Source organism: Muntiacus reevesi, chromosome 4 (genome assembly GCF_963930625.1).
Source record: "Muntiacus reevesi chromosome 4, mMunRee1.1, whole genome shotgun sequence".
NCBI classification, from domain to species: Eukaryota; Metazoa; Chordata; class Mammalia; order Artiodactyla; family Cervidae; genus Muntiacus; species Muntiacus reevesi.
The window spans coordinates 130001733-130016184 of record NC_089252.1 but is presented as its reverse complement, the minus strand read 5'-3'; the positions used below and the strand labels follow the sequence as shown (position 1 = coordinate 130016184).

Sequence of the window (14452 nt, the reverse complement as noted above, 5' to 3'; positions counted from 1 at the left end):
TTATGCCAAAGCCTTTGACTATGTGGATCAAAATAAATTGTGGAAAATTCTGAAAGAGATGAGAATACCAGACCACCTGACCTGCCTCTTGAGAAACCTATATGCAGGTTAGGAAGCAACAGTTAGAACTGGACATGGAACAATAGACTGGTTCCAAATAGGAAAAGGAGAACATCAAGGCTGTATATTGTCACCCTGCTTATTTAACTTCTATGCAGAGTACATCATGAGAAACGCTGGGCTGGAAGAAGCACAAGCAGGAATCAAGATTGGCGGGAGAAATATCAATAAACTCAGATATGCAGATGATACCACCCTTATGGCAGAAAGTGAAGAGGAACTAAAAAGTCTCTTGATAAAAGTGAAAGAAGAGAGTGAAAAAGTTGGTTTAAAGTTCAACATTCAGAAAACTAAGGTCATGCCATCTGGTCCCATCACTTCATAGCAAATAGATGGGGAAACAGTGGAAACAGTGTCAGACTTTTTTTTTTTTTTTTTTTTTGGAGGGGCTCCAAAATCACTGCAGATGGTGATTGCAGCCATGAAATTAAAAGATGCTTACTCCTTGGAAGGAAAGTTATGACCAACCTAGATAGCATATTAAAAAGCAGAGACATTACTTTGCCAACACAGGTCCGTCTAGTCAAGGCTATGGTTTTTTCCAGTGGTCATGTATGGATGTGAGAGTTGGACTGCAAAGAAAGCTGAGCACCAAAAAACTGATGCTTTTGAACTGTGGTGTTGGAGAAGACTCTTGAGAGTCCCCTGTACTGCAAGGAGATCCAACCAGTCCATCCTGAAGGAGATCGGTCCTGGGTGTTCATTGGAAGGACTGATGCTGAGGCTGAAACTCCAATACTTTAGCCACCTCACGTGAAGAGTTGACTCACTGGAAAAGACCCTGATGCTGGGAGGGACTGGAGGCAAGAGGAGAAGGGGACGACAGAGCATGAGATGGCTGGATGGCATCACTGACTCGATGGGCATGAGTTTAAATAAACTCCGGGAGTTGGTGATGGACAGGGAAGCCTGGCGTGCTGCAATCATGGGGTCACAGAGTTGGACACGACTGATCGACTGAACTGAACTGAACTGAACAGAGCTATGAATAAAGCAGTAATTTCTCCACTTTACATGTGGAAACTGTCACATGAGCCAAGGTCTGTGCTGTGCTGTGTTTCGTCGTTCACTTGTGTCCAACTCTTTGTGACCCCATGGACTGCAGCCTGCCAGGCACCACTGTCCATGGGGATTCTCCAGGCAGGAATAGTGGAGTGGGTTGCTGCACCCTCCTCCAGGGGATCTTTCCAACTCAGGGATTGAACCCAAGCCTCCCGACAGACCATAAAAAGTGGTCCTCAGACTAGCCTGATTCTCATCCAAATATTTATATTCCAAAAAGGGATTACTTGTGTCTTCAGCATTGGTAGGAACACCAGTTGTGGGCATGGGAGTTCAGTCATATCCAACTTTTTGCAATCCCATGTTCCAGGCTCCTCTGTCCATGGGATTCTCCAGCTAAGAATAAATGGGTTGCCATTTCCTTCTCCAAGGACCTTCCTAACCCAGGGATCAAACCCCTGTCTTCTGCATCTCCTGCATTGGCAGGCAGATTCTTGACCACTGAGTCAACTAGGAAACCCAGTAACATCCATTGGAATAATATAAAAAATAAACCAGAGGATTTTGCTTAGGTCACCCTACTCCTACTTAGACGTTGCTTTAAGTTTATTGTAGAAGAGTCTCTTTCCACAATTGTGATCCAGCAGTCACTTTCATACATTTAGTGTTTATTTTGGGGGAATGTCTGACCGTGCTAACTGTTGGTCATTCATTCAAATGTGTATCTACATGGACAAGAAATAAGAAAGGGAAGCAGCCAATAAAATGGATCTAAAAGCTTATATGGGCTTCCCTGGTAGTAAAGAATACTCCTGGCCTGCAGAAGACCTGGATTCGCCCCTGGAGAAGGGAATGGCAACCCACTCCAGTATTCTTGCCTGAAGAATCCCATAGACAGAGGAATCTTTGTCTCGTGGGCTATAGTCCATGGGGTCACAAAGAGCTGGACATGACTGAGCACGCGAAAGCATATATGCAACTTAGTGTGTGCATGCTCAGTGCCAAGCTTCTCTGTCCATGTAATCTTCCAGGCAAGAATACTGGAGTGGGTTGCCATTTCCTAGTCCAGGGGATCTTACCCACCCAAGGATTGAACCCACGTCTCTTGCGTCTCCTTCATTGTCAGGTGGATTCTTTACCACTGTGCCACCTGGGAAGCCCAAAAGCTTATATATAGTTTGGTAAACGTGTTATTTACAGCTGCGTTATAGTTTGAGTGCAAAAAGGAAAAGCAATAAAACAGCCTTGAAAAAATAATTTGTGAAGGTTCTCATTTACAAATAGAAGAAGCATTGTTTGATAGTACATCTTAACATCAGTGTTTATATGTGAAGTGTCTGCAGGATATAAAACGCTTTCTCCTCACAAGAAATAGATCATTTTTTAAAAAATCTAACAATTGAATTAAATCTTACTAATGAAGATGATTTACATCAAAGCATTTAGTTCTAAAGTCCCTCTCTAAGTCATTATGCATAATCAGCCAGAGATAACCCTAATTAAAGGCAAAGTGAAGGGGCAAGGGCAATGATAACCTTCAGGATGAAATACTTTATTATTATACTACTACAATATTTACCATCAAATTATCAGGGACCCAAAATTTGATGATGACATTCATTTTTTTAGGGGCAGAATACTATTTCTTCTGGCAAGTTTTAAAAATAGTAGAATAATGTTACAAATTAAAAAAAATGAATGTGGCTAAATAGCTTAATGATAATAGTTTGTGTTTCTCACTGAATAGTCCCTCAAGTTTCACCTTCTGTAATTGTCAGGTCTTTGGTGATCTCTTTTCCTAAACATCCCAAAGCAGAAGCCACTTGGAATATATTGTCATTAAGAAGACACTTGGAATATATTGTCATTAAGTCTAAACATATGTCAAATTAAGGGCAGCCAGTGGTGACAGGGAGTGACCTCTCAGTGTCCAGGGGTAGCATCCAGAATAAGTGTTGAGACCTCAGCAGGGAGCAATGGCTCTGGGGCATGTCTGGGCAAGGCTGGGGCCCAGAACCACAACTCCCAGACCTGAGCAAAGCTTCCCTGAGACCCATCCCAGGTCCCACTGCAGAGCCATCAGACTTCAAGGTGAGGAATTAGCTCAGACCCAGTGGACTTGGGCAGCTTCCTTCCTAGCTTTTTGAATATCAATAGGCCTTCAAATTTAGGTGAACCTCTGGACAGGATGAGGCCATAAAACTGGCTGAAATGAAATGGCAGACAAAGTGGGATGAAAGACTGCAGCAGACTGGATTTCATTCGAAGAAGTTAAAGTACATCACCCATATGCGGCTGGTATTCTGGCTTCAACGCCAAACATGTTACATGAGCAACAGGCACAAATCAGCAGCTTGCTAATACCAGAATATAAGGGTCGATAGCCCTACAGACGATATGTTACATTTATGCAATATACTATTTAACTAAAAGGTAAATTAATACATTGAGATGTTAATATTCATCTATCAGCAAAGTTTCCCAAATTACAGAACTCAGTATTCCTGATGGTTCATTAGAAACTGCACTCAGCTAACACAAAGCTAAAGTATAGTAAAAGATAGTAAGATCTTCCTGGGAGTAATTTGAACCTTTAAGTCACAGATACACTTGGCTAAACAATTCTATCTCTAGTTATTTGTCCTAAGGAAATACCTGTAAATTCCAAGAGGTAGCTATTTATTTTCATTGCAGCATTGTTTATACAAATTCAGTGTCTACCAGCATAGACTTGGTTAACCACATGCCATTTCAATGAAATATGTATCTATTAAAATGATTTTGTAGAAAGTATTTAAACCACAAGACATTTTATGATCCATTGCTAAATGAAATAAGCAGGTTGCAAGATTCTGCATAATTATGTTCTAATTAATTGGTTTGTTTTTTAATTAAAGAGTATTTTAAACGGGAGGCTAGTACTACCTGTATCACTGGCTCATTTTACTGCTGGATTTCAAAGGTGAATGAGAGGATTTGTTCTCTGGTATCTTAAGACTGATGCTGAGGGAAGTATGCACATAAAGTAAACTATTAAAAAAAATATTGCTGCATTAGTGCCAAACTAAGTGTCCTGAGAACACAGAACAACTTCATCTACTGGAAATGGAATTCTTCAGAGATGTGACATTTCACTACACAGAAATGGATTAAGCTCCTGCTTTACTTTGCCAACAAAGGTCCATCTAGTCAAGGCTATGGTTTTTCCACTGGTCATGTATGGATGTGAGAGTTGGACTGTGAAGAAAGCTGAGCACTGAAAAATTGATGTTTTTGAACTGTGGTGTTGGAAGAGACTTTTGAGAGTCCCTTGGATTGCAAGGAGGTCCAACCACAGTCCATCCTAAAGGAAATTAGTCCTGGGTGTTCATTGGAAGGACTGATGCTGAGGCTGAAACTCCAAGACTTTGGCCACCTGATGCGAAGAGTGGACTCATTGGAAAAGACACTGATGCTGGGAGAGACTGAAGGTGGGAGGAGAAGGGGACGACAGAGGATGAGATGGCTGGATACATCACCGACTCGATGGACATGAGTTTGAGTAAACTCCGGGAGTTGGTGATGGACCGGAAGGCCTGCCATGCTGTGATTCATGTGTCAGACATGAATGAGCAACTTAACTGAACTGAACTGATGTGCCATGCTGTATTACAGTCCTGGTAATCAAGATGAAGTTCCTGCCCTCCTGTAGTTCACACTCTAGTGGTGGAATGATAGTTCACACAGGAGCAGTGACACTGTCAGTCTAGAGTAGTCTGGTAAAAAAAAATAACACAAGCTAATGTGAGAGAGCAACACACACGGCGGGTGGGATGGAGTTTGAGAAAGTCGTCCAGAAAAGTCTCTGCTGACACTGGAAAAGCAACCTAAGTAAAGGAAGTGAGTGAACCATGCAAAGACATGGCATGTTTGGAATATTAAAACCTAATAAGAAAACCAATATGGCTGCAGGGGAGTAAACTCCACAAAGAATCACAGGAAATGAGCGTGAGAGACTGGAGCGATCAGACTGCATAGGGCAAAGTAGTCACTGTAAGGAGTCTGGAGTTAACTTTTCTTTTTTGGTAGTAAAAGTCACAGTTTCAGTATTGAATGTCACATGTTGCTTTGACTCATAGCATTTCCTTGGTGTTAACCAGCAAAGCCACCAAAATATGGGAACTACACAAAACATGGAACTCTTCATGAATGTATGTCATCCTTGTGTGTGGGCCATGATAATCCTCTCTGTGTCATTTCAATTTTAGTGTATGTACTGCTGAAGCAAGCCCTGGAATTTCTTTTAACTAGAAAGGAACACCATGGAAGCACAACATGATCTCACATATTTTTACAAAAAAAACTGAGATCTTGACTGGAAAACTGACTGCATGAGGTACAGGAAAAAGGGAGACCACTTAGGAGGCTGTTAATACTCCATGGCAAAGACTCGGGTAAAAGCAGAGGAGCCAGTGAGATGTGGTTAGGTGCGGAATATCTTGTAGATATATGACTGGTAAGACTGGATATAGGTATGACATAAAAACAGGAGTCAAAGATGACTCCATAGCTTTGGCTTGTGGCACCTAGGTGAATGCAGGTATCATTTATACACAAGAAAAAGATTTCTTGAGAGCAAGAGTAGGAAGGTGCATGTGTAGTGGAGTAATCAATTCCTATTTGATTGAGATGCTAGAGCAGGAGAGTATGGAGGACTAATTCAGAAAGCCTGACCAGAGAGGAAGTCACAGAACAAGGCTTGGCAAAAACACCAGATATCTGGTAGCTTCCCTGAGAAGTTGAAGGAAAATTTGCAAGAATACCAAGAGGAAAGCAAAAAAAAGAAAAAAGGGCAAAAACAAAACCAAACAAAAACAAAACAAGCCTTCTATTTAAAGCATGGTTTCAGTAAAAGAGAAGAAAAATATTTTAAATAACTCTTTAAAATAAGTAGCTTGACTTTCACAAGTATTTTAAATATTAGTAAAAAATAAATTATATGTTGCTTTCTATACAGCTTTGACATTTATGAGTAAAAAAATGTTAAGATTTTTAAGGTATTAATACAAATAGTCAATTTCTAAAATATTACATAATGAAAGATGTTTAGCTTATCCTGTTATATAACAAAATTTTACTTCCTTTCTACACTTGCATATTTTCCCTTCAAGCTTAAAGAGGTCATCCACACATACTACAATAACAGTTCAGTAGGAGATAATTAATTTGATAGGATACAACCACATCTTAAGCTCTGTCTGGACAAATTGCTTAGACAAATTGCTTAGGCTGTTACATTGCATTGCTACCCTTAACTCAGTTAAGTTTAAATTCTTTTCCATCTATAAAATGAATTTATCAGAATATTTTATTATTAAAATGTCTAAGGATGTTGTGGTGAAGTAGAAATTTTCTTTAAACACATTTATAATTAAATTGCAGATACATACATCCTAAAATTTTACTTTAGAATTATGAAATCATTTTTAAATATCAAAATGAGCTATATTTAGACTTCAGAATAGTACACAGAATTTCTCTTTGACTCATAAATTAAATAGAAAAATATCTGTTTGTAATGAAAACAATGAACTTTTAGCAATCCATTAAATTTATTCATTTATTTCCTTAATCCAACAAATATTTACTGGGGACTGTGTTAAGCACTAGGATAAGAATGGTGAATAAGGGACAACCTTTGCCTTCATGAAGAGTTCAAAACTGTAGGTGTTATAAGTACAACATAATATTCTAAGTGAATTTCACTTAGAACTAGCTGAAGTACTTGGGAAAGTCTTCCAAAAGGAAGTGCTGTTTGCTCTAAAAAATCTGAGAGCTGTGTGATTGACTAGTTGAAGGGAGACAAAAATACGTGAAGTAGAGACACAACAAAGGTAACATCTCTGTGGCAAAAACACTGCAAAAACCCAGGGTGAGGGAGCCAGAGAGAAGGAATAGAGGTGGGCTACTCGAAAAGGTTGAAGGCAGAGCCCACCTGGCAGATAGATTAAATGAAGGAATTTGTCCTTATCTGTTTTGTCAATATCACTCTGAAGGTTGTGTGGATAACAGTTGTAATGGGAACAGAAGGGAAGCAGGCAGATTAATCCAGGCTTTTAAAAGAGAGTGATGGGCTGATAATGGAGAGGAAGATTAGTGGACTGACAGGAGGGATATTTAGGTAATACAGATAGGATTACAAGATGGATAGGAGTGGGAGAGGGTGTGAGATGGAGGTCACAAAGATGACCTCAAGGTTTCTGATCCTGAAACTGAGATAAAGTAGGTAAACAATGGAAAAAAAAACCAGGTTAAGGGGGGGAAATCATGAGCTCAGTTCTGAGAATTGCACAGACTGAGGTACCTTTGAGACGTCTGAGTTGTCAAAGATGTGGTTTGTTAGTCAGGCTGAATCAAGAGAACTGAATTAAGGTAAAACAGTATTTCAAGAAGACACGAATAGTCAATTATGTCAATTTCTGAAAAACACCCAGTGGGTTTAGTGACATAGAGATCAGACACTAGTAAGTTCAGTAAGGTGTATTTTTATATTTTTACAGCATAATAGGTCTTGAAGCCAGAAGGAGTTGGGCTAAGTCTGGGGAGAGAGTTGATGAAAATAATACCCTCAGTCAATATGACTGGCTCTGAAGGAGAGGGGACGTGATCATGTCAGTAGAAGGTAATGAGGCATATTGAGTGTTTGGAAAAAGAATACAGAAAATCAAAACATACATTGGAACTGGAAATAAAGATTAATGTGTAGATTTACTTTTTCATAGTTGAATTGAAAATTAAAAGAGAAAAGTTCAAAATTCTAGAATTCTTAGTTAACTTTCCAATTATAACCAAGGCCAAAATAAACCAGTTCAGAATTCTTTAAACTGAGTCTTTTTATTCTGGGTCCCCTAAGAGAGCACTTGATTCTTGCTTTTGTTGTGACCCTTACCAGACCCTTACCATACCCCATACCTATTCCCACTTGTAATTTCTTCTAATCATAAACATCTGTAGGAGATTGGTTTAGTCAACACTCAGCCAAGGGCCAGGACTTCCCTGGTGGCTCAGAGGGTAAAAGCATCTGCCTACAATGCAGGAGACCCAGGTTCTATCCCTGGGTTGGGAAGATCCCTTGGAGAAGGAAATGGCAACCCTCTCCAGTATTCTTGCCTGGATAATCCCATGGATGGAGCAGCCTAACAGGCTATAGTCCATGGGGTCGCAAAGAGTCGGACACAACTGAGTGACTTCCCTTTTAGCCAAGGGCCAGATGCTATGTGCGTGAAGTCTCTTCAGTCATGTCTGACTCTCCTTGTGACCCTATGGACTGTGGCCCTCCAGGCTCCTCTGTCCATGGGATTCTCCAGGCAAGAATACTGGAGTGGGTTGCCATGCCCTCCTCCAGGGGATCTTCCTGACCCAGGGATTGAACCTGAAACTCTTACATCTCCTGCCTGGGCAGGTGGCTTGTTTACCACTAGCACCACCTGGAAAGCTGCCAGATGCATGGTAGGTAGTCATAAATGCATGAAAACTTGAAATATCTTGGAAAAGCAAATACTGAAAACACACTTCATATTCTCATTGAAAAGTCCTGCTGCCTCCATGATAGAGTGTGTAGGCTTCAGTGGGTAAATCTGACATCATGAGGCTCGAGCGATATCCAGAATATCACCCGTCACTTTTGTCAATACCTCCTCTATACAAGGGGGAAAAAAAAGAAACCACAATTTCAATTAGCCTTCCGTGGTCCATAAGATGGCACCACAAGTTCACAGATAATAGACACTAATAGGACACTTTAGATGGATAAAGTGGTCCATGTGATCTCTGTTTCATGAATCAGTGTCACTGGAAAGCCCCTAGATTTAGCTATTGCAACAACTCCAACCATTCGGCTGCACTGTTTGTGCAAATGGGTGCTTCTTGTTTGTCATGAGAAATTGCTGAATTGCTCCATCCCAAACTGTTTAGCCGTGGCGTGGAAAGCTGCTACGCTGATTGGTCCTCAAGAGGCGGCCTTGGCTCACAGAGTTGAGAGCTGACACTCGTGCTCAGAAGTTAAACCCCAAGGGGATGGTTAGGAAAGCTGCATTGTGAGAGTGGAGAAGCAGGAGTGCCAACAACAGCTGCATTGCAGCTGGGTCACAAGGAGAACAAGCAATCCCCTGACACCATAAAAGGTAGTGGATGACTGGAGGAGATCACTGCACCTCCATTTGTCACTGGCAGGCTGCCACAACTCTAAAATCCAAATGCTCTCACAAGAAGATAAAGCCAGATGTAAATAACTCCCTAATTTCATACCTTTTTTTGGTAGAAATCTTCAGCAGTAAGGATAGAGAGGGTTATTTAATTCATTTAGATGTAAATTACTTTGATGACTGAACCAGTGTACTGAATAAAAGCACTGGATTCAGTCACAGAAAGTGTTAGTCACTCAATTGTGTCTGACTCTTTGTGACCCACGGACTGTAGCCCACCAGGCTCCTCTGTCCATGGAATTCTCCAGGCAAGAATACTGGAATGGGTAGCCATCTCTTTCTCCAGAGGATCTGCCCAACCCAGGGATCAAACCCAGGTCTCCTGCATTATAGGCAAATTCTTTACCATCTGAGCGCACCAGAAACCTGAATTCTAGTCTGGTTCTGATACCAAGGAGATGAATCACCAAGGAAAGTCACTAATTTGAATAGGCTTTGCTTTTCTCAATTGTCAGCCAAAGGATATGGACTGATTAAACTCTACTGGCTTAAAAAATGGAGTTCAATTCAGGGAAGTCACCATTGGTTAAAAATTCAGATTAAAGAAAGTTAAGCTCTTAATTCACATCATACTCCTTTGCTTCCATTGCTTTTCAATCCATGACAGAGAAAAGGAATGCCAGTTCCTTTTCCCCTAGATCCAGCCAGCTGACACTGAGATTGGCCATAGTAGCCAAGACCTAAAATCCACTGCATTTTAATTTATTAACAAACAAAATTAAATGGAATTGGAATGAATGACCCCCTTATTTTCTTCTGAAAGGACTTTAAGGTAAAGAGTCCTATCAAAGGTAAACTGTCTTGAAAGTGAAAGTGGCTCAGTCGTGTCCAACTCTTTGGGACCCCATGGACCATACAGTCCATGGAATTCTCCAGGCCAGAATACTGGAGTGGGTAGCCTATCCCTTCTCCAGTGGATCTTCCTGATCCAGGAGTCGAACAAGGGTCTCCTGCATTGCAGGAGGATTCTTTACCAAATGAGCTATCAGGGAAGCCAAAATGTCCTAGAAAGGTTCTTATACCAACCAGACTACATGCATATTGAAATAGTATACTGTGTTTCTCATTTTGTAAGTAATTCTCAGAAGTAATTCTGGTTTGCCTGAAACTACTCTGTGTCCAGTGTTATAGTGTAAAAATAATAGCCACTCCTTCCTGGTTTGGACAAATATTCTATAGTTACCCTAATTCTTGTTTCCCTCTCACAAGTATCCACCTAAATCAGACGAGTCAACAATGGCTTTATGACACTGCAATATCAGCTGAAACCAGGAGACTCCAATAGCAGCATCGGTGAGGTCTTACTGTGACCTCAGCTTCCTATTTCCTCCACACTCCTAACAAAGAAGACATGAACAAAGATATCCTTTCACAGCACAAGGCCATCTGATCTTTGTCAAGCGTAATTAAGTTTCCATTCATCTCTGCTTCCCCAAGACAGATTTTTCTGGGAGTCTGATGTCCTAGCACATTGCAATTCTACTTTCTCTTTACAGGTTATAAGAAAAGAACAGAAACACTGTAAGACCAGCTTACTACGTGCCAGGTGCTATTCCAGGAACTTTCTGTGTGTTGTCACTTTAAATCCTTATATTATACCTGCGATATTATTATTATCTGTCTTACAAAACAAGAAGCTGAGGGATGGTAAGATTAATCTACTTTGTCCAAGGCACAAAAGCTTGATTTGTCAGAACTGGGGTTCAAACAGAGACAATCTGGTTTCACAGTTAAGGTTTTACATTATTGACCTGGTCCAGAAGTTTATTATGAGGAATCATTATGCTATTTAAAGATGAGCTTTATGGAGTAGGTCCACCCATACACTCATGCACCCACCCCCTCCATCCCTCAGCAGAGATTCAGACAGTATCCACTGTATGCCAAGCACACCAGGCACTGGATTATGAGATGACTCCTGCTCTTATAGACTGAATAATACCATGGTGACTCTGGAAATGAGCCTTTACCAATTGCAAGATCATACTTAAAAGGGCTCTCATTGCACATAGTACCTAAGGAGAACACAGAGACCAAGGAATCTGTTGTGTCTGAGCAAGTCCAGGGAGGGGAGGTCTCAAAAAGGAGGTATCATATTTCAGCTGGTTCACAGAGAAAAAGTTGGCCAAGCATCGAGACAACAGAGTACCTGCTCAGTCCAAGTTCTGGTGGCTTACAAGTTCTCTTGACAATATCCAAATTCAGGAAATTATTTACAAAGTCAGTCTAATGGAGAAAACGTTCCTTGTTTTAACACCATTAAAAGACCCTGAAGCTAACAAAGGTTCATTTGATACCAACCATCTCAAAATCCATGTATTTGAAAAAAATAAGGTTACTTAACAACACAAGTTACCAAATTTCTACTTTCTGTTAGTCTAATGATTCTTGAGTCACCTTCTGTGAATAATAAATTTCTATGACTTACAAAGAAAGAGCTATTGAAATTAAATATTAAACAATGTTTAATATGCATTGTTTAGTAAGCAAAGTTCATTCACTTTAATTTCCAGAGTGTGAAGTGACCAGAAGTAGTACATATACAATTATAGGAACCTTTAATCCAGGCAAAAAGGGAAAACACACACACAGTAAATGGTCAGAGACTGGCAGATTACCAGGAGAATGAGTTTGTATGTATAAATGCATGTGACAAGCATATCTCCAAACTGGATCCTTCCCAAGTATCAGCTGAGTGTGCAGGAAAAGCACACACACATGGGTGTTTTGGCATTATTACAGAATAAGATTTTCTCTCTCAAGAGAAAATGTGTAAGATCGCAAGAAAATGTGGGTCACTAAATAGGAAAAAAATCAAGTACAGAGGTGACACAGAGATGGAAAATAGGAAATCTGAACTTCTCTGCCTTTAGATAGATAATTTAATAGTCTACTTAATAATCTTCACCTCAGGTCTAAATTACCACTGTCAACATCTCAGGCCCTCTTGATCTCAATTGGTAAATGTGCCATGAAGGCTTCATAGAAATCATTAGACATCAACCTCCCAAAGAGTCTTCATCAAATGAGGAGCTCTGAACTGATGGGCACACTGTAAGTAGTACTTTTGATGACCTGCTGGAAGCCAATGTGGATTAGCCTGAGAGGGAGAAACTCCTGAAGGCCAGTCTTTGGGTGGAGAGTGTGGTTCCCACTCCTTCATGGTCTTAATTTCCAAAGAACCCAGCAAGGTTCTCACAGTAAAGAACCAAAAAAGATGCCCTCCTGGTGAAGGCAGGTGAAGAAGAATAGTCTTTGTGAAATATACTCCATTATGAACTGAACATATCCAACATCTCACACACAAAAATTACACAGCATGACAAAAGGGAAGAAAAACAGTCCAAAAAGACGAAGTTAGCATCAGAGCCATACTAAGATACTGAAACATGAAACATGTTATAAATGTCAGAAAAGAAACTTAAAATAACTATGACTAACATGTGAAAAACTAATGGAAAAAGTAGACAACATGCAGGAACACATGTATAATGTATGCAGAGAAATATTCTAAGGAAGAATTAAAAGGAAAAGCTAAATATCATAACAGAAATGAAGAATAAATTTAATGAGATCGTTAGAAGACGCAACATGACCACAGAAAGAGTCAATGAATTTAAAGATAAGTCAACAGAAACTTTCCATACTGAAATGTAATGAGAAAAATGAATGAAAAGTACAGAACATCCAAGAACTACAGGAAAATTTCAAAACATGTAACACACCAGTAACTGGAATATCAGATGGGAAAGAAAGACAAGAGGGCAGAAGAAATATTTAAAGTAATATTGATGCACAACTTCCCAAAATATAATAAACGCCAAACCATAGGTTCAGAAAACACAGAGAGCACTAAACCAGAGAAATTCCCCAAATAATAAGCCTAGGCATAGTGTGTCCAAACTATGGAAAACTAAAGACGAAGAGAAAATCTTAAAGTCAGAGAAAAGAAAGTACCAATGGAGAAATAAGATTAAAAAATACATTAGATTTCTTGGACATCCCTGGTGGTCCAGTGGTAAGGAATCTGCTTGCAGGGGACACGGGTTCTATCCCTGATCCGAGAAGATTCCACATGCCTTGGGTCAATTAAGCCTGTACACCATGACTACTGAGTCCTCACGCTACAACTACTGAAGTCCACACGCTCTAGGGCCCCTGCTCCACAACAAGAGAAGCCCACACACCACAACAAAGAGTAGCCCCTGTTTTTATTTTTTCGTTTTTTTAATTGAGGTAAAAGTCACACAATATAAAACATACGGTTTTAGCCAAATTGAACTGTATAGTTCAGTGGCAATAAGTACCTTCACATCGTTGTGCAAATCTCACCATCATCCATCTCGAATTTTGCACCTTCCTAAACTGAAACTGTCCTCATTAAACACTAACCCCCCATTTTCCCTCCCTACTCCCAGGCTCTAGGTATCCACCAGTATACTTTCTGACTCTATGAATTTGACTATTCTAGGTACCTTGTATAAGTGGAATCAAACAGTATTTGTCTGTACCTAATGTACATTGAAATGCATTTGTAAGGTTAACTTAATATATGTCCTGTGAACAGGTTGAACCTTTCCTTCTCCTGTGCCATACAGTAGGCTCTCGCTAACTATTTTTACATCGTAGTGTATAAATGGAGGAGGGCATGGCAACCCACTCCAGTATTCTTGCCTAGAGAATTCATGAACAAAGGAGCCTGGCGGGCTACAGTCCATGGGATCACAAAGAGTCAAACATGACTGAGCACCGCACCGCAGACCAGCAGTGTCTGCATGTCAACCCCAATGTCCCGACTCAGCCCACCCGCTCTCTCCTCGGTGTCCATGCATTTGTTCTCTACGCCTAGTGTCTCTGTTTCTGCTTTGAAAATAGGTTCATTTGTACTATTTACTGTTTATGAGGCTTCAAAAATGAAATCTCTCGTATTTCAGAACAGATGTGGGTTTATTTACATATATGCCTCTGTGTGTAGATCTGTTTGTATAAATACACACACATACAAACATTCAGATGTTACGGGGGAAAAAAAGGCAACTTTCTTTAGGAAGTATTGGTCCAATCATTGGAATAGAAGACATTTGTTT

General features: G+C 40.2%; 1 protein-coding gene and 1 pseudogene across 2 annotated transcripts in view; both read right to left on the bottom strand.

Annotated features, from left to right (window-relative positions):
* TMTC2 (transmembrane O-mannosyltransferase targeting cadherins 2) overlaps positions 1 to 14452 on the bottom strand; it is a 394188-nt gene that overhangs the window by 93578 nt on the left and 286158 nt on the right. The window lies entirely within an intron of this gene.
* On the bottom strand, positions 5289 to 5389 carry LOC136168053 (U6 spliceosomal RNA; annotated as a pseudogene).